A 27,428-nucleotide genomic window follows, 5' to 3' on the forward strand; every position below is an offset into this window, starting at 1 on the left:
TATACTCCAGAATCCCTTTACTTCTCAAGCCTTACCATGAATGCATGTCTCTGTGTACAGATTACTGATAATGGTTGTTAAAGAATAGTAAGAATAGCTGCACAAGATAGGGATATAAAAGAAATATGGGATAACAAACCATGTTAGGAAATATGAAAGACACATAAATTTGAAAAACAACACAACCACTCTACCAATGGGAGACAACATGATAAAAAGCAGGCTTCAGAGCCAGGGATTGCTATACAGCAGAGCATGAACCTGGAATGAGGATTTAAATGGGATAACCAGAAAAGTGCTGGGTATTAAGCATTCAGGCAACTTTCTCTTCACATGATAGTAAGAGTTACCTACCTTACAGGCAGGAAGAGCTTGAATGTGGTCACATATGCTGAGTTAACAGCTGAGAAATTTTTCATGCTTTTCAGATGGATGGACCCAAATGATATCTTTTCAATTCCATTCCCCTAGATTTAATAATAGCTGCAGAAGAAAAAATATATTCATAAGTTTAGAACAACTATAATTAAATTAAAATTCTTCTGCTAAGAAATTATAAGTGATATTTTGAGTTGACTTCATACAAAATATATTCCATATATGTTGTATATATTTCTGATCATGGATTAGTGTGATTGAAGCATTTGGTGATGAAATAATGGAGAGGTTGGCAAATTTTTTCTGTACAGGACTAATAAATATTTTAAGCTTTGCAGGACAAGAGGCAAAATTAAGACATTATATAGAACATAACAAATTATAGAAAATCTAACACAATGTAGGCAATAGATTGCTTTACTAACAAAATTCAAAATACAGTAAGAATAATTGAAACATTAAAAAAATACATATCTACTAATGAGAAGAATGGAGTTCTCTCTTTTTTTTTTCTTTTAGGATAACATTTCACTTAACAGGAGTTCAGTTACTCTTCCTGACATCAGAATGGTTGCAAAAGATCATTTTTTTTAAAGATTTATTTATTTAATTGAGAGACAGAAAGAGAGCAAGCAAGGGAGAGGGGAGGGGCAGAAGGAAAGGGAGAGAGAATCTTAAGCAGGTTCCATGCCCATTGCAGAGTCCGATGTGGGGCTCTATCTCATGACCCATGAGATCATGACCTGAGGCCAAAACCAAGAGTTGGATGCTTAACTGACTAAGCCACCCAGGTGCCCCACAAAAGGTCATTTGTAAAAATCATTCTTACCTTGTGGGAGGTATCAAAATGGTAGGAAGCTGGCTTTGGTCTAAGAGGTTTAATTTATTGACTTTGGCAGTATTGAGCTTTAAAACTATCATGATTTGGCCTTTTATAAAAATTAAAGTGTGACTTTAAACTTTAGGTTTTAGAAAATCAATTGACTCCAATTTGCCAAGTTTTTTCCTTATAAACTTTATATTAATAAGATTAAATAAATGAATTCACATTCTTAAATGTTACATTATGGAAAAATACTGGTTTTCATTTTAGCATACTTTTTTTTTTAACAAAAGATCTTATCCATTTATTTATTTATTTAAGAGAAAGAGTGCACGCAATGGGGGGAGGGGCAGAGGGAGAGAGAAAATCTCAAACAGACTCGAACTGAGTGCAAAGCCCATACAGGGCTCAATCTCACAATCCAGAGATCATGACCTGAACCAAAATCAAGAGTTGGACACTTAACAGACTAAGCCACCTAGGTGCCCCGATTTTAGCATACTTCCAATGAGTAATCTCAATGATTTTAATACCTCATCCCTTAGGAAACAATAACCAGAATAACGATAGAAACCATTATCACATTTCAATTAAAAGAAGTCAAGCTTAATTTTGACCTCTGAAATTGCTTGTAATGCCCTCTACACTAGATCTGAGATTTGAACATTTTGCAGTTAGATCTACCTTAGATGGTAGACTGTAAATGCTAGAAAATTAAGATAAATACCATCCTCTTAGATTGTTGATTGTTTACATATATTGTTAACCCCACTTTCTCCAAAGCTCTAGACAATAATAAGACAAATCTACACGGAAACAAAAAACCAAAAGCATTTAGTGTGATAAAGAAGCAAGAAACCAGAACCACATCTGATGAGACTAAACATTACTAATAAAACAGAAAAGGGAAATAATATTCTTGGGATGAACTTAATCCTGGGATAACATTTGACTTTATGGAACTCAGTTGTTAAGGAACTTGAGAGACAGGGTGTTGAGAGACACTCTTTCAGGGTGTTCCAGTTAGAACTGAGAATTACAGGCAAAGAATGCTGAGAAGATAATTGAGCAGCATAACCATCAATAAAGCAGATAAGAGAAACAGGATTTACTATATACTATATGCTGAATAAAAAGAAATAGCTACAAAGTGAGCTTTGTAATAACTTACAAAGAGTTCTGTTTGAGGATCTTAAGCTGTTTTCTAAATCAGTATTATCTCATTCTTACACACTAGAAAATTAAGTCAAAATAACAATCAATCAACTTCTTGTGCCAGAAAACAGCCATTCTTTTCTGGTTGGACCCATTTCTTTGGTGGGCCACTAAATTCTCTTATTCAACATTCATTGGTGATAGTCTTTCTTAAAGTACTAAGAAAATGAATTAAAACTATTCTAAAGTTTTATAGTTTGACATGAAAGTTAATGCTTAAAAATGAACCAAAGATAAAAGGCTAAAGGGGAAATCCCTAAAAAGGATTAAATATTTAGCCATAAATTTTAAAATATCCCATTTACCAAAACTTCTTGTTGCAAGAATTATGAAATATTTGACTGCTGGAAAGATTTTTGGGTTTCATGCTTCGTATTTTTCAAAGACTGCCTACTATGTTTCCAAGTTCAAGTATAATTCTGCCCAAGAGTAGAGATTTGGCCCAGATGAGCTCTTGCCATTCCTTTCTGTTTGGTGATCCTGTGTTAAATATGACACTTAACAGCATTTACACCTAGGAGACAGAGGATACCACTATAAGACAAAGGATCTGAAGCTCCCATGTCAGAATCCTTCTCCAACTTCTCCTAGACTAGAAGTAACAAAGAGAATTTGAAACTTTCCTCACTCATATCTGTGTTTTCAATAGTGTCTGAAAGCTGGAGATCTTGAATTTATACATGTTATACAAAATGTGTCTACTTTTAGGATTTGGAGTTCTCAACCCAAAGCTATTCCCTGAGGGAGATGAACAGGTGATAAAAGTTTCCTGACCCATTTGCTGGCATCACCTGGTTCGTTTGCTTGCCTACTGATAAAACTTGGGATGGAGCTGCTTCTACTCCTGATGGAGTAGAGATACTGATGTTCTTGCACTACCATGCTGAGAATACTAGGTGTCCTGATTACAGGCAGCTCCCCCACAAACAGTAGTAGATAAGAGATGGGTTGAAAGGTCCACTACTCTCCATAGCTTCCCAGAAGATGAAGGCCATCTGTTACTGTGGCAATCTCCTTTATCTCAAAAATTTGAGTAACAATAGAAAGCTATACCTTACTTACCATATTAGTAAAAGATATTAATAATAGTTTGTGTAATTTTTGGCAAGTGTGTGAAAGAGTTGGAACTCTCACGCACATTTTAGTAGGCATATAAATCGGTTCAACATTTTAAACAGTAATTTAGCAAATATTGATAGTCTGTGTTTGGAATATGAAGATACAACAATACAGATTCTGGAAAATTATAGGGTCTAGATGATCTTGAGATCGGGAAAAATTTTTCTTAACTGAGACACAAACAGCATTAACCTTAAAAGACAAAAAAAAAAAAAAAGGAATAAATTGTTCATCAAAGACATCATTAAGTGAATGAAAAGGGAAGCCACAGCGTAGAAGATGATGATATTGCAACACACATATCTAACAAAGGGCTTACATCTAAAGCAGTAAAAAAAAAAAACAACCAACAAAACCAACAAACAAAAAACCCCAGAAAACTCTTGCTGATCAGTTAAAAAGTATGACAGATAATCCTGTAAAAGAATGTACAAGAGACTAACCACTTTACAAAAGAGGCTAAAAAGCAAGTTATGAGTGAACTACCAATTAAGAATACAAGGCAAATACACCATAAACTCACTTAAATGGCAAATATTAAAAATGCTGACAATATAAAGTATTAGTGAGGCTATGTAGCAAATGAAATTCTAATAAACTGCTGGTAGGAATGCAAATTATTTAAAGCACTTCAGAAAACCCAGCAATTCTACTCAATAAAAATGCATACGCATTTCAACAAAAAGTTCTGTATAAGAATGTTCATAGCACAATTATTTGTAATAACCATAAAATGCCCAAAGGTCCATCCTTGAATGGATATAGTATACCCATACAATGGAATACTCTTCAGAAAAAAAGGTTAAAAGAGAAGAAGAACCCAAGCTATCTTTACAACAGCATGGATGAATTTTATAAGCATAATGTTGAGAGAAATGAAATGAAAGAAGTCAGGTACAACAGGATACACAAGAATAAGCAAAATATTTTCATTTATGTAGAGTTCAAAAACAAGCAATCACAAGTACCTATGGTATTAATTGTGAGAATGGTGGTTACTGTCAGGAGGGGCAAGGAACAGTGACAGGGAAAGTCATGAAGCTGAGAGGAGGATTTTTGTAGTCTTGGCAATGTTTTATTTCCTGACTTGTGTAACAATGACAAAATTCATCTGCATATTTGATTCTTGCTCTTTTCTGTGTGTTAATACTTTAACAAAAAGGTAAGGGGAAAAAAGCAGTTTGGATTTCCCTAAAGTGATCCTCCCAATATCATTTCATTCATGATGGGTGACCCTGGACAGACATATTTCTTCCTGCTTCTCACTTTGCACGGCCACCATCTTCTATAAAGTTTTGGTCATGTCATCTGTATTTGTAAACATATTCTCTCACTGTCCCTTCTATATTACTTCATTTCTCTTTTTCCTTGGAGTGGTAGACTATAACCCTGATAGCATCCAAGAGTAGTTTTGGGTGGGAGTTTTAGTCTGAATGATCATGCCTTTTTAAACTAAGGACAATTTGCTTCTATTTTATAAAATGATCTCTCCTCCACCACCCATTTCTGTTCCGTTTACTTGAAAGTCGGGCTGCCAATTTTTCTTCTATATCTCTCAATTTTTCTTCCCTATATTGCAGTTTGTTATATTATATTCTGGGCCATATCCTTTACTGGTGTAGGAAATTATTAGATTATAAACTTGTTCTTGTGTTTTGAACTAAATTATATGTTTCTGAACATCATGTTAATCTCAGGTTACAAATACCTCATTTCAGGCATCCAAGTAGCTTTCTGAATGAATTTATCAATGTTTTTAGAAAAAAACCTGGATTTTCATTGAATTTTTAAATTTTTCACTCAAATATGTTATTTAAACACATGAAAGAATAAAGGAGAAATAATGAAGCTACTGCTCATGGATGAATTTTTGAGAAAGATTTTAAATTCTCTTTTCTCAAATGTTATATAGTGCAGACATAAAGTAATTAAATTGGATCTTTAAAAAGTTAAGATCCAATTCTGAATATGGCATTTAAAAAGCATTCTATTAAAGGATTAGTGTTATTAAGATATAATGTACTTTAGACATGTAATTTTCCTATGAATGTCTTTGAATCATTTTCCTTATAGAGAATTTTGGTACTATGTCTGGCTTTGAACATTTTTTCAATGAACATATTTGTGGGACAACAGCCAAGAAAAGGTGCCATTTGGGGAAGGACGGGGAAAACATTTTGTTTCTTTTTTTTCTTGGGATATTTTTGTTTACAGAATGAATACAGGTTGCCATCAAACTTTCAAATCTGAACAGCAGAGGTGACTTTGTCAGCATCACTTTGTTCCTAAAGTCAGTAGCTTTCCAAAACAGTGCAGTTGCCAGCTGACCTCTTTAGTTACTGCCACATTTAGACACTTTAACAAAAGCCTATTGTTTACCTTAAGTGGTATCATTTCATTTTTATGTCTTGCTTGCTCAAGGTGAATTTATTTATAAGTAGGATTAATGCTCTAAAGTTATTCCATTATTAAATTGCTTTAACAACACTGAGAAATTATTTTCAGCCACTAATTAAAAACTAAATGCAGCACCAGAATCCATCCAGTATTTGCTTTGCTTCAGCACTGAGAAAACACTGTCACTAGGATTCCACTGGAAATAATTTATTTGACAACATATGACAAATTTCTACAGTTAAATTTCTCAAAAAAAAAAAAATCTCTCACTTAAAGTTCCATAGCTAAGTAGTTGGAGAAAAGTATCTGCATTTTTTTTTTTTTTTACATAATCCTTCAATAACAGACTTATAAGGTAGGTATATCACTAACCTATGGAGAGGCCACATAGCATAGAAGTTAAAAGCAGAAGCATAAGAGCCAGTGTACTTATGTTTAACCCACCTACTGACTACTTGTGTGAACTTGGCTAATTAACTTTTAGATACCTCAGTTTCATCATCTGTAAAATGGGGATGACAATAGTACCTTACTCATGGGGTTACTGGGGGATAAATGAGTTAATACAGTGCCTGGCACATAGTAAATATGAAATAAAATTTAGCTAAATCCCTCACTCTTTTTAGGGAGGAGTCAGTAGAGAGTGTCTGGAGATGCTAAATCAGTAGAGATATAAATGCACTGTATAAAGTTATGTCATCTTCCAAAAGACCTAAAAATAGAAGCTGCTAAATGTAGAAGGGAAATGGGAAGGAAACATAAATACCTACTTTTCCTTAAACCTGATGAAAACAGCATAAAAATAAGTGTACAAGCTAGTTAAATATAAAACTACTCCTTCTTCTCACTGTGCCTTCTCACTTTATCTCTGTTATTCCCAATGCTTTTTAGCAGTCCCTTTATGATTTCAAACATTTTCTACGCCCTGTCTCCCAAAGACTGAACATATACACACAATCCCATGAAGCTGAGGAACCTGCAAACCTCAAGAAGAGAAATAAAGATTACCACATACAAGTTCCTGTACTTTTCCGTCTCTACAATTTTGCACTGGGTTGTGTAAAAATTCCTCGGCTTAAATTTCCAGCTCCTTAAACTGATGCTTAGATAATTCTTTCTACTATTCATCCCAGTACCAAGGTTTGGATTTGTTTAAGTTTATAACTGATTCACTGTTAACAACAGCAGCCCTTTTTGTTAAGTCAGCTGTATCTTCTCTAATTTATCAGGTGCTAATGGTAATAATTAGTTTTCTTCTACTTCTCACAAAAACTCATCTTCCCAAACAGGTAAATTACTTCTGTGTGTTGAAAACGATGCCTGTCTTCTGTGCCTGTACTGGTTTTCTTCAAATTTTTGGTGGTTCTTGGTTATCAGTTTATGTTTATGGATAAGCATCTAGATTCCTGATCATTGCTAGCTGCAGTATAAGTCCTCAGTCCAAGTGATAATCTTTTCTCTCCTGGTTCTGAGTCTACTGATTATATGGGCTCCGGCCATGCACCCAGGCCTGTTCATGTAGGCCACTTAGCTGGATGCAAGTACTCCTGCTCTTGTGCGGCCACCCCTAGCCTGTATCTCAGGCACGAAATCCCCTGAGAATCTCTCCATTAGAGTTAGATTCACATACTTGGTCTGGCTTTAGATGGCAAATTCGGCTGCTTTGAGAGGAAGCTACTGATGGAATTGTTCTACCACCTGCAATTACACTACTGACCAGTCAGCCAGAGCTTATCCTTCCCGGTTTACCATTGACTCTAATATTTGGTTTATAAATGTCATGCTATATGCTTTATAGATTGATGAAACCCCCAGATTAATTACACATTTTAAAAAATGTTAATATGAGGTATATACCATATTCATAAATCAGAAGTCTCAGTATTGCAGAAATCTCAATTCTCTCCTACCTAGTTTAAATATTTAATGTATTCCTGATCTAAATTCCAGCATTACTTTTGGTTGAAAATGACACACTGATTCTAAAATTTTCATGGAAATGCTAAGGGCTAAGAAGTGTCAAGATAATTTTGAAGAACAAAACTGGAGGATTTATTCTATTGGCTATCAAGACATACTTAAAAGCTGCTTATAATTCAGATAGTGTGGTACTAGGGCAAAGATAGACAAATCAACCAACAAAACACAGCAAACAATTTGGGACACAGTTATATAAATTGTTAATTTATGAAAAAAGGTAACACTGTAGACCACTGGAGAAAGAATTGTCCTTACAGTCAGTGGTGATGGTTCAATTGTATATGCTATGGAAAAGATAGAATCTGAACCTTACCTCACTCTATACACAGAAATCAATATTGGGGGGACTGCAGACCTAAATGTGAAAGGTAAATGATAAAGCTTCTAGAAGATAACATAACATTTCTTCATGGCCTTGGGCTTGAAAATGTGATCTTGAATAGGACATTGAAAGCATTAACCATAAAAGAGAAAGTGATAAATTTCCCTGCACTAAATGAATAAATTCTGTTCAAAAAAGATACCATTAAGAGAGCAGAAAGGCAAGCTATGGAATGGGAGAAGATATATGCAAGACCTATTTGACAAAGGTTTCATATCTAGAATATATAAAGAACTCTCATAAATCAATAAAAAGGATAGCTAGCTCAATACAAAAATAGACAAGACACTTAAATGGCATTTTATAAAGGAGATGACCAAAATAGCCAGTAAATATAAAAGAAGGTATTCAATCTCATTAGTAATAAGAGAAATGCAAATTAAACCTCCACTGAGATACCACAACATACCTACTAGGATAGACAAAATGGAGAAACCCAACAATACCAAGTGTTGGCGAGGATGTGGAGTGAAGACAATACATTGCTGGTGGAAGTGGACACTGGCACTAGTACTCTGGACATGGTCAACACCATTTAAGATTCAACATGTGTAAACCTACGGTACCTTAATTTTTTATTGCGTACCCCTCTCTAACACTGAATTTCATATGTATGCTTAAAAGTTTGATAGACATTAAGTTTTAGGCATTTAATTCAGATATTTAATACCTTAAACATTTTATCCTTATTCTTGAAAGCAGGAACTACAAAAAACCTATTCCTATTTGCCAACCACAAGATAGAATCACCTATCAAAGCTAACTGGCCTTTGGAAATAATGTATATGGAAATACTAAATTACATACATAATTTCTAAGTCACATTTTACTTTTAATTACTTTTAAAATGTGCACAGTGGGGCGCCTGGGCGGCTCAGTTGGTTAAGCGACTGCCTTCGGCTCAGGTCATGATCCTGGAGTCCCGGGATCGAGTCCCGCATCCGGCGCCCTGCTCGGCAGGGAGTCTGCTTCTCCCTCGGACCCTCCCCCCTCTCATGCTGTCTCTCTCTCTCATTCTCTCTCTCAAATAAATAATAAATAAAATCTTTAAAAAAATAAAATAAAATGTGCACAGTGATCTTACAAATGAAGAAATATCTGTGTTTTATGTCGTACTTAATAAATACTTATTGAGTACCTTTGGTATGTTTCAATCGTTACCACTCCCTCCCCACCCTACTCCACGGCTCCAAGGACCAACATTCTAGCTGAGGAACAGAGTATAAGCCAAGTTGGAGAAATAAAATATATCCCACATTAGATAAGGATGACTGTTAGTGAGACATTGATAACAAGGAAGCAGTAGACAAAGTGTTAGAGTGGGTAGGTGGCATTCATAGATAGGGCGGCCAAGGCAGTCCTCCCCGAGAAGGTGACACGCTCCCAGGGGCACAAAGTAAGCCGTGGGGACAGCTGGGAGAAGAATGTTCCAGGCAGGCTAAATTGCAAGCGCAAAGGCCTATAAAACCGTCTGAAATTTCCGGCAGAAAGAAGGTGTCTTAATCACTCACATTTTGTCTCTTGGAACTTATACTGGTTACCCATTTGTACTGCAATTTAAGATGTTGCAAGTTTTTGAAGCATTATACATTTTAGTTCTTGCTGAGCAGTTATAATCTAGCTACTTTATAAAAGCTTTCTAAAACTGACTTTCCAAAATCCAATATAATCTTACTACCCAAAAAGTCCTGACTAAAATCTCCAGGGAAGGTTCTCTAAGCAACCTTGGGAGTCTCTGAATTGGAAGTCTGCGCTCCAGTCTCATCCCTGCTGGTAACTCTCTGGGGAGGCTTTTTGGTCTCTGACTTCTCAGTCCTCAGTCCCTCGTCTCTGAAATGGGACAGGTGAGTTGATTCAGGGGTCTTAAGTCCACATTGTGTTCAATGAACAGAGTGTTCTGAATAACCTTAGATTGAACTCTGCAGTTCAACTCTCTACTCCACTACATATCAAACCTTGCCACCTTATTCCTGGCCCATTTCACTCCTTAGTTACCTGCCTGACTCCTGACCAAGTAACTTTTATGGACCCTCCCAATTATAAGGGTATGGTTCTATGCCTGTACCTTGTTTATTAAACCCTCCTAAACTTAAGGGTCTGCTCTGGCTAGTTCGTTTATTTTAAGATAACAAGATAACAAGAACCAAGAACCATAACAAGGTACGAACCATCCAAACTTCCACTCACAGGGATAAAGTTAGGGAAGCATTGTGAAAAAAATGAAAATGAACTTCTTATTTCCTGATTGGGAAAAGGTAGAGGCTATCATATCTGGGCAGAAACACACCAGGACAGTTTTCAAGCAGCTGCCTTTTATGTAGCTAAGGCAGGTAAGGTGGCTGGAAGAATCTTCATGGGATAAAAGAATTCTTTGAACAGACTACAGAGCTTATTTTTTCTGGAAAAAACAAACCCTTCATCTTCATCCTTTAATACAAAGTGAATACATAGGTTTCCAGTGAATTGTAAGCTCTTTGAGAGCAGGACCTATTCCCTAGTTGTCTCTGCATCTCAATGGCATAACACAGTAGTACCGCACAAAATACACACTCAGTACATGCTTGTAGGTAGACTCATGTTCATAATTTTCTGCCTCCATTTTTCTGCCACTGTTTTCTGGCCCCCTGTGGCATCACACTCTCTCTTGCTTCTAGACCTCACAAGGCTATGTACTGCCTTTGACAGGCAGCATTTTTCTCCTTCTTTCTCCTCTCTTCACCTTGTAACTCCCAAAACACCTGAATCCTTACCCCTCCCCCCCTAAATCTAGGTCAGGTGCTTTCCTCTCTCTCTGTCTATCTGCCTCTCATATCTCTTTGTATAATTATGGGTCTATCCTCACTAGACTCTAAATCTGTAAGTGCAGACACTAAGTCTGTTTCATTCTCTGTGGTACATCCAGCATATAGCACAGCACGTGGCACAGGATAGGTGTAGAGGCCACTCTCAGGCAAACAGGCTTGAGTGATGAAATGTGGAAAGGGATACAGCAACTATCTGGCTGAATACAGACAGGCTCATCAGGTGACTCACCCGAAATATCCATAGGTCCTAACTGATGAGTGGGCTACTTACAACCAGGCACGGTTAACGAAAAAGGGAGAATTCCATGTCACACACCTCCTCGCTTTTGCCCTTTAAATACAGCCCCTACCCACTGCTTCATTGCAGACAGCCTCTAGTCCTGCCCACTCCCTTGTGGTGGATTCAATAAACTTCTATCTCCTTTGTTCTGCCTCAGGTGAATTCTTTCACCTCCCAGGCCACTACTGATCATCGCCCCACATTTGGGGCCCCCATCTGATTGGACAGACACCCCACTTAGGAACCACAATAGGTACTCAAAAGTGTTTGCTAAATGAATGCTATGAAAAGATGGGAGTCCTAGGATGTAGCTGGCCAAAAGAAGAAAAAGGTGATGAAAGAAATAGGTGATAGGAGGAAAAAAAGACTTAACATTTTATCCAGGAAGATAGTTAAGTCCTGAAAAATTATTTAAAACTAGTGCTACAAAATGATAGGTAAAAAATTAAGCTGAAGAATCCTCATAGATCACAATCCTTAATATTGAGATTTATTCCAAATACGTTAGAACATAATGCCATTAGTGCGAGCAAAAATACTTCCTTAGGGGTTAGTAAAAGAAATTAGAAAAGTATAAATTCATGGTTACTGAGGAGCACTTAAGCAGGAAAAACTACAGTACCAGAGGATTATGGTGTACACTAGCGATTATTCACATCCAGAATGTATTGACTTCTAATATTATAACACACAAATGTATTGACTTCTAATATTATAACACACAAATGTTATCTGATAATATTTGTTATTCTATAAAATAGAGGGAAATAGAGTTGTGAAGGATGGGAGGAGTGTCAGCTTTCAAGAAAGTAATAAACATTAAGAAACAACTCAGTCTTGATTTTAATACTACTTAGGCTCAGTTGTGAAATTCTAAATTCTTAAATTTAGACTTCTCAATTCCTCTGGCAAAATCTATCTTCTTTGGGGGTTATTAGATCAAGTAACTTTGGAGAGGGAAGGTTAAAAGGACTTCTGTGGGCTACATTCTCACAGCATGAAAGAGAACAGGCAGAAGCTTGAGTGTACCGCTGGTAGGGTTCAAGGAAAGGTTTACACTAGCAGATGATCAGCTCTGTTCTTGCTAAAATTTGGCAAAGAAATACACTGTGGTTTCTTCAGATGACAGCATCATAATTCATTTTGCTCTCCCCTACCTTTTCACAAAAAGGCCAAAACCCCACAGGAAATGTGAGCACTGACATTTTCTACCCAGGATCAAAACCCGACTATTTTGCCAGAAATTGAAAACAATATAGCTAAAACAGTAAATACACAGTAATGTGTTGAAAGAAATAGGCTGCTGGACTGGCCAGTGACACAATCCATCATTTCTATTTTAACTTCTGACAGATAGAAAGGTAAAAAAAGAAATAAAAAAAAGAAAAAAATATGTTTGGATTGGCAGACTTCCATGCAAATATGATGAAAACCAAATAAATGTTGAAGAATCCCTTTGCGTTAATTTACAGATTATGCTCCACGGATTTACACTAAACACTGTACCTTTAATGGCAAGTTTGATTATACATTTCTAGCTGATTTCCAGGCAGTTAAAAGCTAGCTTAAGGGCCATCTAGAAGGCATGATTTCTTTTCTTCCCACAAAATGCTAAAGCTTCTTTATCATTCTGTATTCAGCCATGAACTCAGCTGCACAAGCCAAATGTAAAGATTTTATGGGCCAATCTATCATGTGAATTCGTGAACAAGAATACAAGCCTACTCATGCAGACACTAACGGTGATTTCCATTTTTATGAATGAAAAAGAACCTTGCATAAACATTCTTTATTTAAAGTTTTAAGTGAAGAATGATGCAAAACAAAATGGGAGCATTTTGTTTTATATGTCAATATCTTGTAAGAGGGGCAAAGTAAGGGATCTGGCTCTCATGATTCCCAAGACAGCAGTATCTCCTCTGCATTAAGTACATAAATGAGATTTATGGCCACTGACCTAATCTTAGATGCCAAAATGTACAGCAGGAACAGCTTTCTGAAAAACTTAATTTAAAATTATGGTGTTAACAAAAGCACTTTAGGAAGCAGACAACACTGCTGGCGTGCATGCACACATGCATCTAGGAGAACTGACTCTAGATAGGAGCCATGGTTATTTGCATAAAGCTTTACAATACATTTCAGAGATATTTCAAATCCACAGGTTTTACTTTTTCTTCCTAACACCCTGATGTTTATGAATTTCCAAATAATGCGTATCACCACAGTTGATTTTCATCACTAAAGGTCATTTAATACCAGACATTCATAGGTGCAGGTTTTGAGGAGGCTTAGAATAAATAAAAATAAATAAACCTGTTTATTCCTTTTCTGAATTTTAAAAGCAGTTTCCTTACTCACTAAATACTTAACTAGATTAGCACCTTGGAGAAAAGAAAAGGCTTGAGCAGTTGCACTTGTAACACTTTATTCACTGAATGAGAGAAAGGAGGCTGTGATACTGCTAATCCACTGGTAACCACTTGGAGATTTTCCTGAACACACTGGTTTTTGACCTGAAAAAGAAAGACAAAAAAAGACCAAAAAAAAAAAAGAAGAAGAGGAAAGCAAGCAAGCAAGCCAGCAAGAAAATAGTAAATGAAACCTATGCTGACAGATGTCAAGTCAACACTTCCTTAAATAGTCCCATAAAGCAGAATTCCTGGAAAAAATAACAACCTGTAGAATAAAATGTCAAGTTGAAGAAACACATCCCTTCCCTTATCATTGGATTTTAACAAGTGAACTATGCATAGTTAGAGGGGTAAACATAAAGTAGAAAAATGTTTCTCAAATGACTTCAAAAATTTTTACTTTTAAGTACAGATTTGAAGCACTGAAGTGTACATTTCAGGTCTACTTAAATATATCATCTCCCGTGCAGCCATTCTGGAAAACAGTATGGAGGTTCCTCAAAAAGTTGAAAATAGAGCTACCATATGACCCAGCAATTGCACTACTGGGTATTTACCCCAAAGATACAAAAGTAGGGATCCAAAGGGGTACGTGCACCCCGATGTTTATAGCAGCAATGTCCACAATAGCCAAACTGTGGAAAGAGCCAAGATGTCCATCGACAGATGAATGGATAAAGAAGAAGTGGTATATATATACAATGGAATATTATGCAGCCATCAAAAGGAATGAAATCTTGCCATTTGCAACAATGTGGATGGAACTGGAGGGTATTATGCTGAGCGAAATAAGTCAAACAGAGACACATGTATCATATGACCTCACTGATATGAGGAATTCTTAATCGCAGGAAACAAACTGAGGGTTGCTGGAGTGGGGGGTGGGGTGGGAGGGATAGGGTGACTGGGTGATAGACACTGGGGAGGGTATGTGCTCTGGTCAGCGCTGTGAATTGTGCAAGACTGTTGAATCTCAGATCTGTACCTCTGAAACAAATAATGCAATATATGTTAAGAAAAAAAAAAAGAAGAAGAAGGTAGCGGGAGGGGAAGAATGAAGCGGGGGAAATCGGAGGGGTAGACGAACCATGAGAGACGATGGACTCTGAAAAACAAACTGAGGGTTCTAGAGGGGACGGGGGTGGGCGGATGGGTTAGCCTGGTGGTGGGTATTGAGGAGGGCACATTCTGCATGGAGCACTGGGTGTTATGCACAAACAATGAATCATGGAACACTACATCTAAAACTAATGATGTAATGTATGGGGATTAACATAACAATAAAAAAAAAAGAAAAAAATTATATCATCTCCCTGAAACAGATATATCATGCCGCCATGTAACATGTACACAGGGCTAAAAAGATTTTCAAACAGTATCACTGAAATTTTGAAATTAAAATGCAGGGTTCAAAAGAACATTGGATTATGTAAATTCCTGTCTTAGTTTAGGTTGTCCCAGAAGAGAGTCTAAAATATGAACTTGGCTGTAGGCAATTTCTTTGGGAGGTGAATCCCAGGAAGCAGAGTGGGGAGGCATGGGGAGTGAGACAGGGAAAGAAAAACCAATAATGCTATTGAGTTCATTAATGATCTGGGCAACCAAGGATCAGTTCTACTGCAGATTCTCTGAGGAACTCTGTAGAATGTGCCTCAAAATTGCTCATCTGAAGGATGTCAGGCTGGTACCTTTATTCATAATCTCCTGTTTCCCATTAGATGAGGGCTGTTGCAGGTGGCAGGAAATCCCTCACACTCCAAGGCTTCCCTGGCATAAGGGCTGAGTAAGGTCCCTTGGCTTCAGACAAAGCCCCAGGGCAGAATGGAGAAATGCACAGCTCAAGCTTCTGGTAGAACGTCGTCGGTATGCCTAGAACTGGTCAGTATTGCTGTAGTTAGGATCAGAAGTGAGGTGACAGCATGTGACAAGGGTATCAAACACCTGTACCTCAGATGCTAGATCACCTACAAAAGGTTTGAATACACTGAATCAGCTCATGGATGCAGATTAGTAAGGCTCTTCATAAATTCAAAGTTTTTGCTTTCATTATTATTCCTAAATTTTAAAAAGCTTTTCTGAAAATAATCTAATTTATAAAAATAATTTATATGTTAATGTAATCAATCCAATTTCCTTTCTGATTAATATTTGTATGTGTCTGTTTGTGTGTGTGTGTACTTTCAAAGAAACTACTGTTTAAACTAGGCAAAAGGATGGGGCACCTGGGTGACTCAGTTAAGTGTCTGACTCTTTGGCTCCGGTCATGATCTCAGGGTTGTGAGATTAAGCCCAATCTCAGGCTCCCCACTCAGCGTGGAGTCTGCTTGAGATTCTCTGCCTCTGCTCCTCCCCCTGCTTGTTCACTCACTCTCTCTTTCTCTCTCTCAAATAAATAAATAAGTAAATCTTTAAACTAGGCAGAAGGATAAATTAGAAATTTAAAGAAGAAGAGGAAAGAGAAGGAGCCAGTGATACTAAAGGAGAGAAAGAAAAAGTATTTATGACAGGTATTTATGACAACTAATTTTCACATTGTATCAACCCTACAAAATTATTTAAATGGAAAAGTAATTTGATCAGTTTTTTTTATCTCAATAAAGAACAATCTGGTTTGGATTAATTTTACATTTTTCAAATGGTTGTGTCAGCATCGTGAACACATTGTCTTAATTGTACTTTTTATAAAAGACCATATATCATGGTGGTTAAAATTGCTCAGGCTTTGAGGTCAGATACTTATGTTTGAATTCTCACTCTACAACTTACCAGCTGTGCAAAATGGTGACAGTGACATATTCAGTAACTGGTACTTTAGAGTTAAATTATATTAGGTTATATATTATATATGAAGCCTTCAAAAAAGTGTCCAACTCATAATAACTGCTCAGTAACACTGGTTATTATTATTATTATTGTATATAGTCTGCAAAAATTAGGTGGTAAAAAGTCATAACAGCAGTTTGTAATCATGTGTGTATTCATATACCATTACACTACAAAGCAATAAAGGAGAAAAAGAGCTTCTGAGTAAAATACAGACTCACTCTTTTGTAGAAGGTGTGTCAATGATTTCTTTCCAAGGGGAGGTGGAGTTTCGCTTTGGTCTTCTTCCTCTGTTAAGAGTGAAGATGTTGTCTTCATTACAGTTCACCTCACATGAGCAGTTACCCATAAACAGCTTGTCTGAGGATGCCAAATGCTAAGAAAAAAGATTAGTGAGCGGAATAAGAAATGATGAATCAGGAAGCTTTAAAAAAAGCTGAAATTGGATAGGTAAGTATAATTTACATTTACTCAAGATAAAACTAAGAGGAAAAGCAAAAATTTTATGAAAATGCAATATATGAGAATGGTAAACAAGTCCATATTGGTGACACTATGTGGTCAGTGACTAGTGGAGAATAATAGAAATGCTACTACAGTCACCCAAATACTTGGTGTAGCAAAATCATACAAAGCAGCAAAAGCATTATACGATGACAGCATAGAGTTATGAACTGCTTAAGGGAAAGGGAAAAATATATAGCTGGTAAAAGCAGAAGAGACAAAGTAAGAGTGCAGCAGTAAAAAAAAAAATCTTTAAAAATTTAAAAATTCCAGTAGGAGAAAAGGCTGATCATGCAGTATCAGGCCAGCATTAGAAACTTGTATGTTCAATGGAATATTACTCAGCCATCAGAAAGGATGAATACCCACCATTTACATGGACATGGAGGGGATTATGCTAAGTGAAATAAGTCAAGCAGAGAAAGATGATTATCATATGGTTTCACTCATATGTGGAACATAAGGAATAGCCGGAGGACCATAGGGGAAGGGAGGGAAGACTGAAGGGGGGGAAATCAGAGAGGGAGATGAACCATGAGAGACTATGGACCCTGGGAAACAAACTGAGGGTTTCAGAGGAGAGGGGAGTGGAGGGATGAGGTAGCTGGATGATGGGTATTAAGGAAGGCATGTGATGTGATGAGAACTGGGTGTTATATGCAACTAATGAATCAATGAACACTACATCAAAAACTAATGATGTACTATATGGTGGCTAACTGAACATAATAAAAAAATAGCCCCCCCCCAAAAGAAACTTGTATGTTTGCGCCCATTAATAAATGAGTTCAATTAAATAAGTACATAAACATTGTGTAAAATAGGACAAAGTAGTATAAATGAACACAAAGTACTGGGCATACCTGTAAGAAATTAAATTTACATTCAATCTGTTATTGCACACTGCCATAATGGATCTAAGTTACCACAGGGATCTAATGCGCACCAAATAGACAGTAGATATCCATTTTTAATTCTTCAAAGTCCTCTAATTTTAAAAGTGGAATACAGAAGGATACTTACTTGAGATTCTGTAATTTCAGCTTTAAAAGAAACATTAGTTTTTAAAAGATGAAAACAAAGTTTATTTTATTTATTTTTTCCTCCAAGACATTATTTAAATTCAAATTCATTAACATATAATGTAGCATTAGTATCAGGAGTAGAATCTAGTGATTCATCACTTATAACACCCAGTGCACATCACAAGTACCTCCTTAATGCTCATCACCCTTTTAGCCCATCCCCCCTGCCCACCTCCTCTCCAGCAACCCCATTTGTTCTCTATAGTTAAATTAAGTTTATTTTAAATAACAACTTTAGATTAATCCCAACAGATGATTGGATTTATAATAAAGTTTAGATTAAAATAGATAAGACACACACAAAGCATATGTGAAAGGTAGATTAGCGTATCACAATAGAAAATACATTTCCCCCAGTTTTTCAAATTGGTTTCCAAGTGGTTTTTTAAACTGGGCTTTCATATCAAAACATTATGTTCTTATTACATGGGTTCTCATAATACGAATTTGAGAAAAAGTTAAATGTTTTCCTGTAAAACTAACCAATAAATTTTTAGGGAAGTCAAAGATGATTAATTCATGCTCATCTGGTCTGTTTTTCTCAATAACATTAAACGGAGTTTCAGTAATTCATGGGTTATCTGATTTCTTTCCTTTGGATAAAGTCGAATGAGAATGCTATTCAGCCTAGTATTCCTGCCATTCAGCTTTAACATGTATCAATTCAAGGCTAATCTTTTTCATCTGTACTTTCAGCCACTTCTCTTTATCGTCACTGTGATTATGTTGAAGGGAATCGCATTTCATCTGTATTTATTTCAGTAAGTTGATAGAGAACTCATTTTTTCTTTTTAAATACAACCATAATACAATTATCACACCTAAGAAAAGTAATTCCTTAATATCAACTATCTTGTCTATGTTCACATCAAAATTTGATGGACTATAATAATAAGTAAGATATCTTAGCAGATAGTGCAATAAATGGCCAAAGCAAAATCCACACAACTAATCTGAATACGTGCCTTGGTTTTTAAAACACATTTGGTAATTAATTGCACGTTGTTCTCAGATGAATTACTAACAGATGAAGTTCTTAAGTATCCAATATTATTTAATTTAAAATCTCCATTAAGCAATGTAGAAGAACTTTGACTTTACTCACCAATGAGTAAAAGTGTGTTCACTTTTCTTCTGTGAACACTCATGCTAACTTGTATTAACACATGCACACAAACTAAAAAGAGATGATGAACTTCCATGTTCATAACACAAAAGTGCATGAGGTCTTTGTAGTTATACTGCTACCTTATTTCCTATTATATAATATTTCATATGCTAATAACTATTTTATCTATGGTGACAATGAATAGGTAGGGTCTAGACTACTGTAAAAGATGGCTTTTAAATCAATCATCCTTTGACCAATTTAAAGAGTTGGCCAATTCACTTCAACTTAATTCAATAAATATCACAGAGGTATTTAGTGATATTTATTGAATATCTGTGATATTATATGTACTGTGATGTTAGCAGCCACTGAGAGAAATGGCCTACCCTCTGATCAAGCTTATAATCTAGTGTAGTAGAAAAACTGTAAAAATATCCCAAAGCAATAAATGCCCATGTGATCTATTTCTTATATTTAGGAAATGTGATATTTAAAACAATCTCTAGCAACATTTGTTTCTCATGTGGAAAATATGATTTTATTAAGAAAAAAATGAATGAGGAGAAGTGGAAAGGTTGGCATATAGAAGGCTACTCAATTATAATCAATGGGACTAAACTGATTAACTTAGGTTTTTTCCTCTGGATAAGGCATTCATTACTTTTCATGGTTAGCTGTTAACTGTGTTTAAGGCAGGTGAAATAATTTATAATTTTTTTTAAAAATTATGATTTATAATTAAACCCGAAGTAATCAATTAAGATAAGTCTGAAACATCAAGTCAATGTTTTATTATAAGATACCTTTCTTTTTCAGAAGTTTATGATTACCACTGATGACAAAGGGAAGCCAGACCAGAGAGAAAAAGGATTGGAGGGATATACACTAAGTTCAAAGAGAAAAAGTAACTGCCAATCCTAAATCCATTTAAAAATGTTCTCTCTCTCTTTAGAAAAAATATTTGTTCCAAGCTGAAAGCCTCATTATATGCAGTGGAATGGAACCTTAGCTTAGTCTCGGGTTGAGTCAAAAGTGTAAACCAGGAATTCAAAATATACATAAATACTTAACCTGAATATGGAAGGAAAGTCTCCAGTTAAGTGAAAGCTGTGCACTGAAAGGTCCCAGGAGACTCAATTACTACCCCTCATTCTCTTAGTAAATACAATTCAGGGGGGCCTTAAGAGGAAATTTTAAAAAGTCTAGATTCCCAAAGGATTTATATTATCTCATTAGATATTCACTTATTTAGGCAAATAAATGACCAAGTGATAGATATCAAATTGAATCAACAAACAGAGGCAATTAAATAGTATATGGTATAATATATTGTAAAATATTTTCCTACATGTGTACCATGGTCGAAATTATAAACAAAATAAAAAAATAGATTTAACATAATTTTGTTCTGAACATTAGTTATAAAAAAGATAGAAAATTCTTTATTTATGTATTAAGTTACAGTTAAAGAATGTGCATAATATAAGCAGATACCAGTTTCTATCTTATTTCGAACTGAACTTGAACTATCTTTGGACCTAATCCAGGGAAATTATTTCTAAAACAGTGAAGAATCTTATTTTTAAAGGGACTTGAATCCTTTCCCCTTGGTTAAACTATTAGAAAAAGATACTAGAAACGTAATGTACAATAGGATGACTATGGCTAATGCTGCTGTATGATATAGAGGAACGTCGTTAAGAAAGTAAATCCTAAGAGTTCTCATCATGAGGAGAAAAAGTTTTCCCTTTCTTTTTTCTTTTTTTCTTTCTTTTCATTGTATCTATGAAAAGATGGATGTTAGCTGAGCTTATTGTGATGATCATTTCACTATATATGTGAGTGAAATCATAATGGCTTGTACACCTTAAAATTAGGCAGTGATGTACATCAAATATTTCTCACTAAAAAGTTTTTATATGTTTGAGTTGGATCAACAATCCATGAACTCACACATGTATATAAAAGGATCAACAGAGATGGTCAAATATGTAGCTGTAAAGTATCATATTAGTGTTTGCTCAATAAGGATAGACTTTTTGATGTAATGTGGCACCCAACATACTGCTAACATTCATTGTGAAAATACTATCACTTAAATAACATAACAATTTAAACATTTTCTATGATTACAGTAGCCATTTTCTAATTAAAATATATTAAATATTAATATCATTTAATAATATTAGCATTATTAAATATTAGCTAATTTATAATATTTCAGTCTGATGTGTTTTGGTGAGGTGTTGCATTAATCATCAGTTCTTGCTGAGACCTTTTTTCTATTCTGTCGGCAACTATTTTATTGCTTCCAAGAACTTCAATTCCTAATCCCACTTTTAATATATTGAAAAGGCCAAATATAATAAAAGCATTACACTGAAAAAAAATCTTGTTTTCTCAAAGAAATTCTATATTTGCAACAAATTGGGAAGTCCCCCCTACCTTTAATATGTAAGTATAGATTATGGCCTTAGATTATAAACCATTAAAGGATTATAAAAGGTTATCGCCTAATTTTAGCACAAATAAGAGAAATTTAGAAGCAAAAAATCCTAACAAATCATTCTCCATGTTTCTTCTTGTCCTTTTTTTCAGATGCATAAATTTTACACAACTATAATCATTGAAAGGTATGGAATAAGCAATTATCAATGTTGTACAATAAATATTTTCAATGGATGTATTCCACTGAATTGGTGTGCTGTAATTTAACTATTGCCATTAAAAAGAAAAAGGCAAGGGTGTCCATATTTAAAATGCTTATAAGAGTATCTGGTAGAGGGGGGTGGAGCAAGATGGCGGAGGAGTAGGAGACCTGGATTTCGTCTCCTCTCAGGAATTCAGCTGCATAGGGATCAAACCAATCTGAACACCTACAAACTCAACAGGAGATCAAAGAAAAGAAGAGCAACAACTCTCTCATCAGAAAAGCGACCACTTTCTGGAAGGTAGGACGTGCGGAGAAGGGAATCCGAGGCGATATTCGGGATGATAGACGGCGGGGGAGGGGCTTCCGTCGGCCGCTTCTGGCAACTGATAGAACCACGGAGCACAAAATCGGAACTTTTAAAAGTCTGCTCCGCCAAGGGACGTCACTCTGGTGGCTAAGCGGGGGGTGGAACCCTCCGGGACAGTGTGGTCTCAGGACCCTCGGGGTCACAGAAAGACCGGGGGTGCCTGAGTGCGGCAGAGCTCACAGGTATCGGAGCGGGGAAGCTGGCTGCAGAGGCGGAGCCCAGGTGCGGGCTCTCAGCTCGGGGTCTCCATAAACCGTGATCCACGGCCCAGTCGGGCCCCTGCTCCTCCAGCAGGGACCCAACAAGTGGCAGATCCGGGGAGACTCACCTTCCTCCCCCGGGAGGAGCCGCGTGGGAGCGCACTGCGGGGATCTGCTGGGTTTGGAGACTCCACCCGGGGTCGAGTGCCAGAGATAGAGGCGCGCGGTCGCAGGCCGGGTGAGCACGGAGTGCGGCCGGAGACCGGGGAGACAGGAGTGACTGCCGGCTCTTCTCTGGGGACTTGCTGAGGAGCGGGGCCCCGAGTTCTCGGCTCCTCCAGGGTGGAGATTGGGAGGCCGCCATTTTCACTCTCCGCCTCCAAAGCTGTACGGAAAGCTCGCAGGGAACAAAAGCCCCGGAGAGCAAACCCGAGCAGATTACTTAGCCAGGAGGGGGCGAGGGTGGGGCAATTCCGCCTCCGGCAGAGACATTTGGAAACCACGGCAACAGGCCCCTCCCCAGAAGATCAGTGAGAACAGCCAGCCAAGACCAAGTTTACCGATCAATGAGAACGGCAGAACTCCAGCACTAGGGGACTACTGCACATAGAATTCACGGCTTTTTTACCATGATTCTTTAGTCTTTTAAAGTTAATTTTTTTAACTGTCTTTTTGTCTTTTTATTTCTTTTTGAATTTTTCTTTTTCCCTTTTTCAACCAACATCTAATCAATCCCTTAAAAAATTTTTTTTTTTATTTTTCATTTTTAGAGTCATATTCTATCCCTTCATAGTAGTTACCCATATTTTTGGCTTATATATATAAGTTGTTCTCTCTTTAAAATTTTGAGATAGTTTCTTCTAACAGATTAAAATATACCCTAAATCTCTAGTATATGGTGTCTTCTATTCCCCTGCCTGATCACATCCTCTCCCTTTTTTTTTCTTCTTTTTCTTTTTTCAAATACTCTTCTTTCTTTTTTCAAACAACTTCTTATCAATTCCTTTTATAAAATTTTTTATAATTTCCATTTTTACAGTCATATTCCATCCCTTCATCATATCAACTCTTATTTTTGTACATATATGTTTTTCTTTCTTTAAAATTTCGGGAGGCACTTTCTTCTAAAAGACCAAAATACACCCCAAATCTAGTGTGTGGCACTGATCTATATACCATATAGATCATATTTGATCACATTCTGGTTTTTTTGTTGTTGTTGTTGTTTTGTTTTGTTTGTTTTTGTTTTTATCTTTATCTTATTCTTTTTCTTTTTTTTCTTTTTCTTTTTTCTCTCTTTCCCTTTCTTATCCCACTGCTTGAGGTATTTTCTGATTTGTTTGGAGTATATTTTCTGGGGACGTGGTTACTCTGCTAGCATTTTGTTCTCTCATTAATCTATTCTCCTCTGCACAAAATGACAAGACGGAAAAAATCACCTCAACAAAAAGAACAAGAGGTAGTACCGACTGCCAGGGACCTACTCAATACGGACATTAGTACGATGTCAGATCTAGAGTTCAGAATCATCACTTTAAAGATACTAGCTGGGCTTGAAAAAAATATGGAAGTTATTAGAGAAACCCTTTCTGGAGAAGTAAAAGAGCTAAAATCCAACCAAGTAGAAATAAAAAAGGCTATTAATGAGGTGCAATCAAAAATGGGGGCACTAACTGCTAGAATAAATGAGGCAGAAGAGAGAATCAGTAATATAGAAGATGAAATGATAGAAAATAAAGAAGCTGAGAAAAAGAGAGATAAACAACTACTGGATCACGAGGGCAGAATTCGAGAGATAAGCGATACCATAAGACGAAACAACATTAGAATAATTGGGATCCCAGAAGAAGAAGAAAGAGAGAGAGGGCCAGAAGGTATAATGGAGCAAATTATAGCAGAGAACTTCCCTAATTTGGGGAAAGAAACAGGCATGAAAATCCAGGAAGCACAGAGAACCCCTCTCAAAATCAATAAAAATAGGTCAACTCCCTGACATCTAATAGTAAAACTTACGAGTCTCATAGACAAAGAGAAAATCCTGAAAGCAGCTCGGGAGAAGAGATATGTAACCTACAAGGGTAGAAACATTAGATTGGCAACAGACCTATCCACAGAGACCTGGCAGGCCAGAAAGGACTGGCAGGATATATTCAGAGCACTAAATGAGAAAAATATGCAGCCAAGAATACTCTATCCAGCTAGGCTGTCATTGAAAATTGAAGGAGAGATAAAAAGCTTCCAGGACAAACAAACACTAAAGGAATTTGCAAACACAAAACCAGCCCTACAGGAAATCTTGAAAGGGATTCTCTAAGCAAAGAGAGAGCCTAAAAGCAACATAGACCAGAAAGGAACACAGACAATATACGGTAACAGTCACCTTACAGGCAATACAATGGCACTAAATTCCTATCTTTCAATAGTTACCCTGAATGTAAATGGGCTAAATGCCCCAATCAAAAGACACAGGCTAACAGACTGGATTAAAAAACAAGATCCATCGATATGCTGTCTGCAAGAGACTCATTTTAGAACCAAAGACACCCCCAGATTGAAAGTGAGGGGGTGGAAAACCATTTACCATGCTAATGGACACCAAAAGAAAGCTGGGGTGGCAATCCTTGTATCAGACAAATTAGATTTTAAACCAAAGACTGTAATAAGAGATGAGGAAGGACACTATATCATACTTAACGGATCTATCCAACAAGAAGATCTAACAATTGTAAATATCTATGCCCCTAACATGGGAGCAGCCAATTATATAAGCCAATTAATAACAAAAGCAAAGAAACACATCGACAACAATACAATAATAGTGGGGGACTTTAACATCCCCCTCACTGAAATGGACAGATCGTCTAAGCAAAAGATCAACAAGGAAATAAAGACTTTAAATGATACACTGGACCAAATGGACTTCACAGACATATTCAGAACATTCCACCCCAAAGCAATGGAATACACATTCTTCTCTAGTGCCCATGGAACATTCTCCAGAATAGATCACATCCTAGGTCATAAATCAGGTCTCAACTGGTACCAAAAGATTGGGATCATTCCCTGCCTATTTTCAGACCACAATGCTTTGAAACTAGAACTCAATCACAAGAGGAAAGTCGGAAAGAACTCAAATACATGGAGGCTAAAGAGCATCCTACTGAAGAAGGAATGGGTCAACCAGGAAATTAAAGAAGAACTAAAAAAATACATGGAAACCAATGAAAATGAAAACACAACTGTTCAAAATCTTTGGGATGCAGCAAAGGCAGTCCTAAGAGGAAAGTATATAGCAATACAAGCCTTTCTCAAGAAACAAGAAAGGTCTCAAGTACACAACCTAACCCTACACCTAAAGGAGCTGGAGAAAGAACAGCAAATAAAGCCTAAACCCAGCAGGAGAAGAGAAATCATAAAGATCAGAGCAGAAATCAATGAAACAGAAACTAAAAGAACAGTAGAACAGATCAATGAAACTAGGAGCTGGTTCTTTGAAAAAATTAACAAGATTGATAAACCCCTGGCCAGACTTATCAAAAAGAGAAGAGAAATGACCCAAATCAACAAAATCATGAATGAAAGAGGAGAGATCACAACCAACACCAAAGAAATACAAACAATTATAAGAACATATTATGAGCAACTCTATGCCAGCAAATTAGATAACCTGGAAGAGATGGATGCATTCCTAGAGATGTATCAACTACCAAAACTGAACCAGAATGAAATAGAAAACCTGAACAGACCTATAACGACTAAGGAAATTGAAGCAGTCATCAAAAATCTCCCAAAAAACAAAAGCCCAGGGCCAGATGGCTTCCCAGGGGAATTCTACCAAACATTTCAAGAAGAATTAATACCTATTCTTCTGAAACTGTTCCAAAAAATAGAAATGGAAGGAAAACTTCCAAACTCATTCTATGAGGCCAGCATCACCTTGATCCCAAAACCAGACAAAGACTCCATCAAAAAGGAGAATTACAGACCAATATCCCTGATGAACATGGATGCAAAAATTCTCACCAAAATACTAGCCAATAGGATCCAACAGTACATTAAAAGGATTATTCACCATGACCAAGTGGGATTTATCCCTGGGCTGCAAGGTTGGTTCAACATCCGCAAATCAATCAATGTGATACAATACATTAACAAAAGAAAGAACAAGAATCATATGATCCTCTCAATAGATGCAGAAAAAGCTTTTGACAAAGTACAGCATCCTTTCTTGATCAAAACTCTTCAGAGTATAGGGATCGAGGGTACATACCTCAATATCATAAAAGCCATCTATGAAAAACCTACAGCAAATATTATTCTCAATGGGGAAAAACTGAGAGCTTTCCCCCTAAGGTCAGGAACGCGGCAGGGATGTCCACTATCACCACTGCTATTCAACATAGTATTGGAAGTCCTAGCCACAGCAATCAGACAACAAAAAGAAATCAAAGGCATCCAAATTGGCAAAGGAGAAGTCAAACTCTCACTCTTTGCAGATGATATGATACTTTATGTGGAAAACCCAAAAGACCACCCCAAAACTGCTAGAACTCATACAGGAATTCAGTAAAGTGGCAGGATATAAAATCAATGCACAGAAGTCAGTGGCATTCCTATACACCAACAACAAGACAGAAGAAAGAGAAATTAAGGAGTCGATCCCATTTACAATTGCACCCAAAACCATAAGATACCTAGGAATAAATCTAACCAAAGAGACAAAGGATCTGTACTCAGAAAACTATAAAATACTCATGAAAGAAATTGAGGAAGACACAAAGAAGTGGAAAAACGTTCCATGCTCATGGATTGGAAGAACAAATATTGTGAAGATGTCAATGCTACCTAGAGCAATCTACACATTCAATGCAATCCCCATCAAAATACCATCCA

The 27,428-nt window shown here is 36.5% G+C and overlaps 1 protein-coding gene across 1 annotated transcript in view; it reads right to left on the minus strand.

The window, feature by feature from the left end:
* Nucleotides 1-426: 426 nt before the first annotated feature.
* The window catches only part of DPH6 (diphthamine biosynthesis 6), a 234,831-nt gene continuing 207,829 nt past the window's right edge, over nt 427-27,428 (minus strand). Inside the window, exons 10-11 of the transcript XR_004677317.1 lie at nt 16,837-16,991; nt 427-483 (exon numbers count right to left, since the gene is read on the minus strand). The gene's annotated coding sequence lies outside the window, so the exon portion shown is untranslated. The remainder of the gene's footprint in view (nt 484-16,836; nt 16,992-27,428) is intronic.

The sequence above is a fragment of the Mirounga leonina genome, unplaced genomic scaffold (genome assembly GCF_011800145.1).
Source record: "Mirounga leonina isolate KUSES-001 unplaced genomic scaffold, KU_Mleo_1.0 Mir_91, whole genome shotgun sequence".
In the NCBI taxonomy this organism is placed as follows: Eukaryota; Metazoa; Chordata; class Mammalia; order Carnivora; family Phocidae; genus Mirounga; species Mirounga leonina.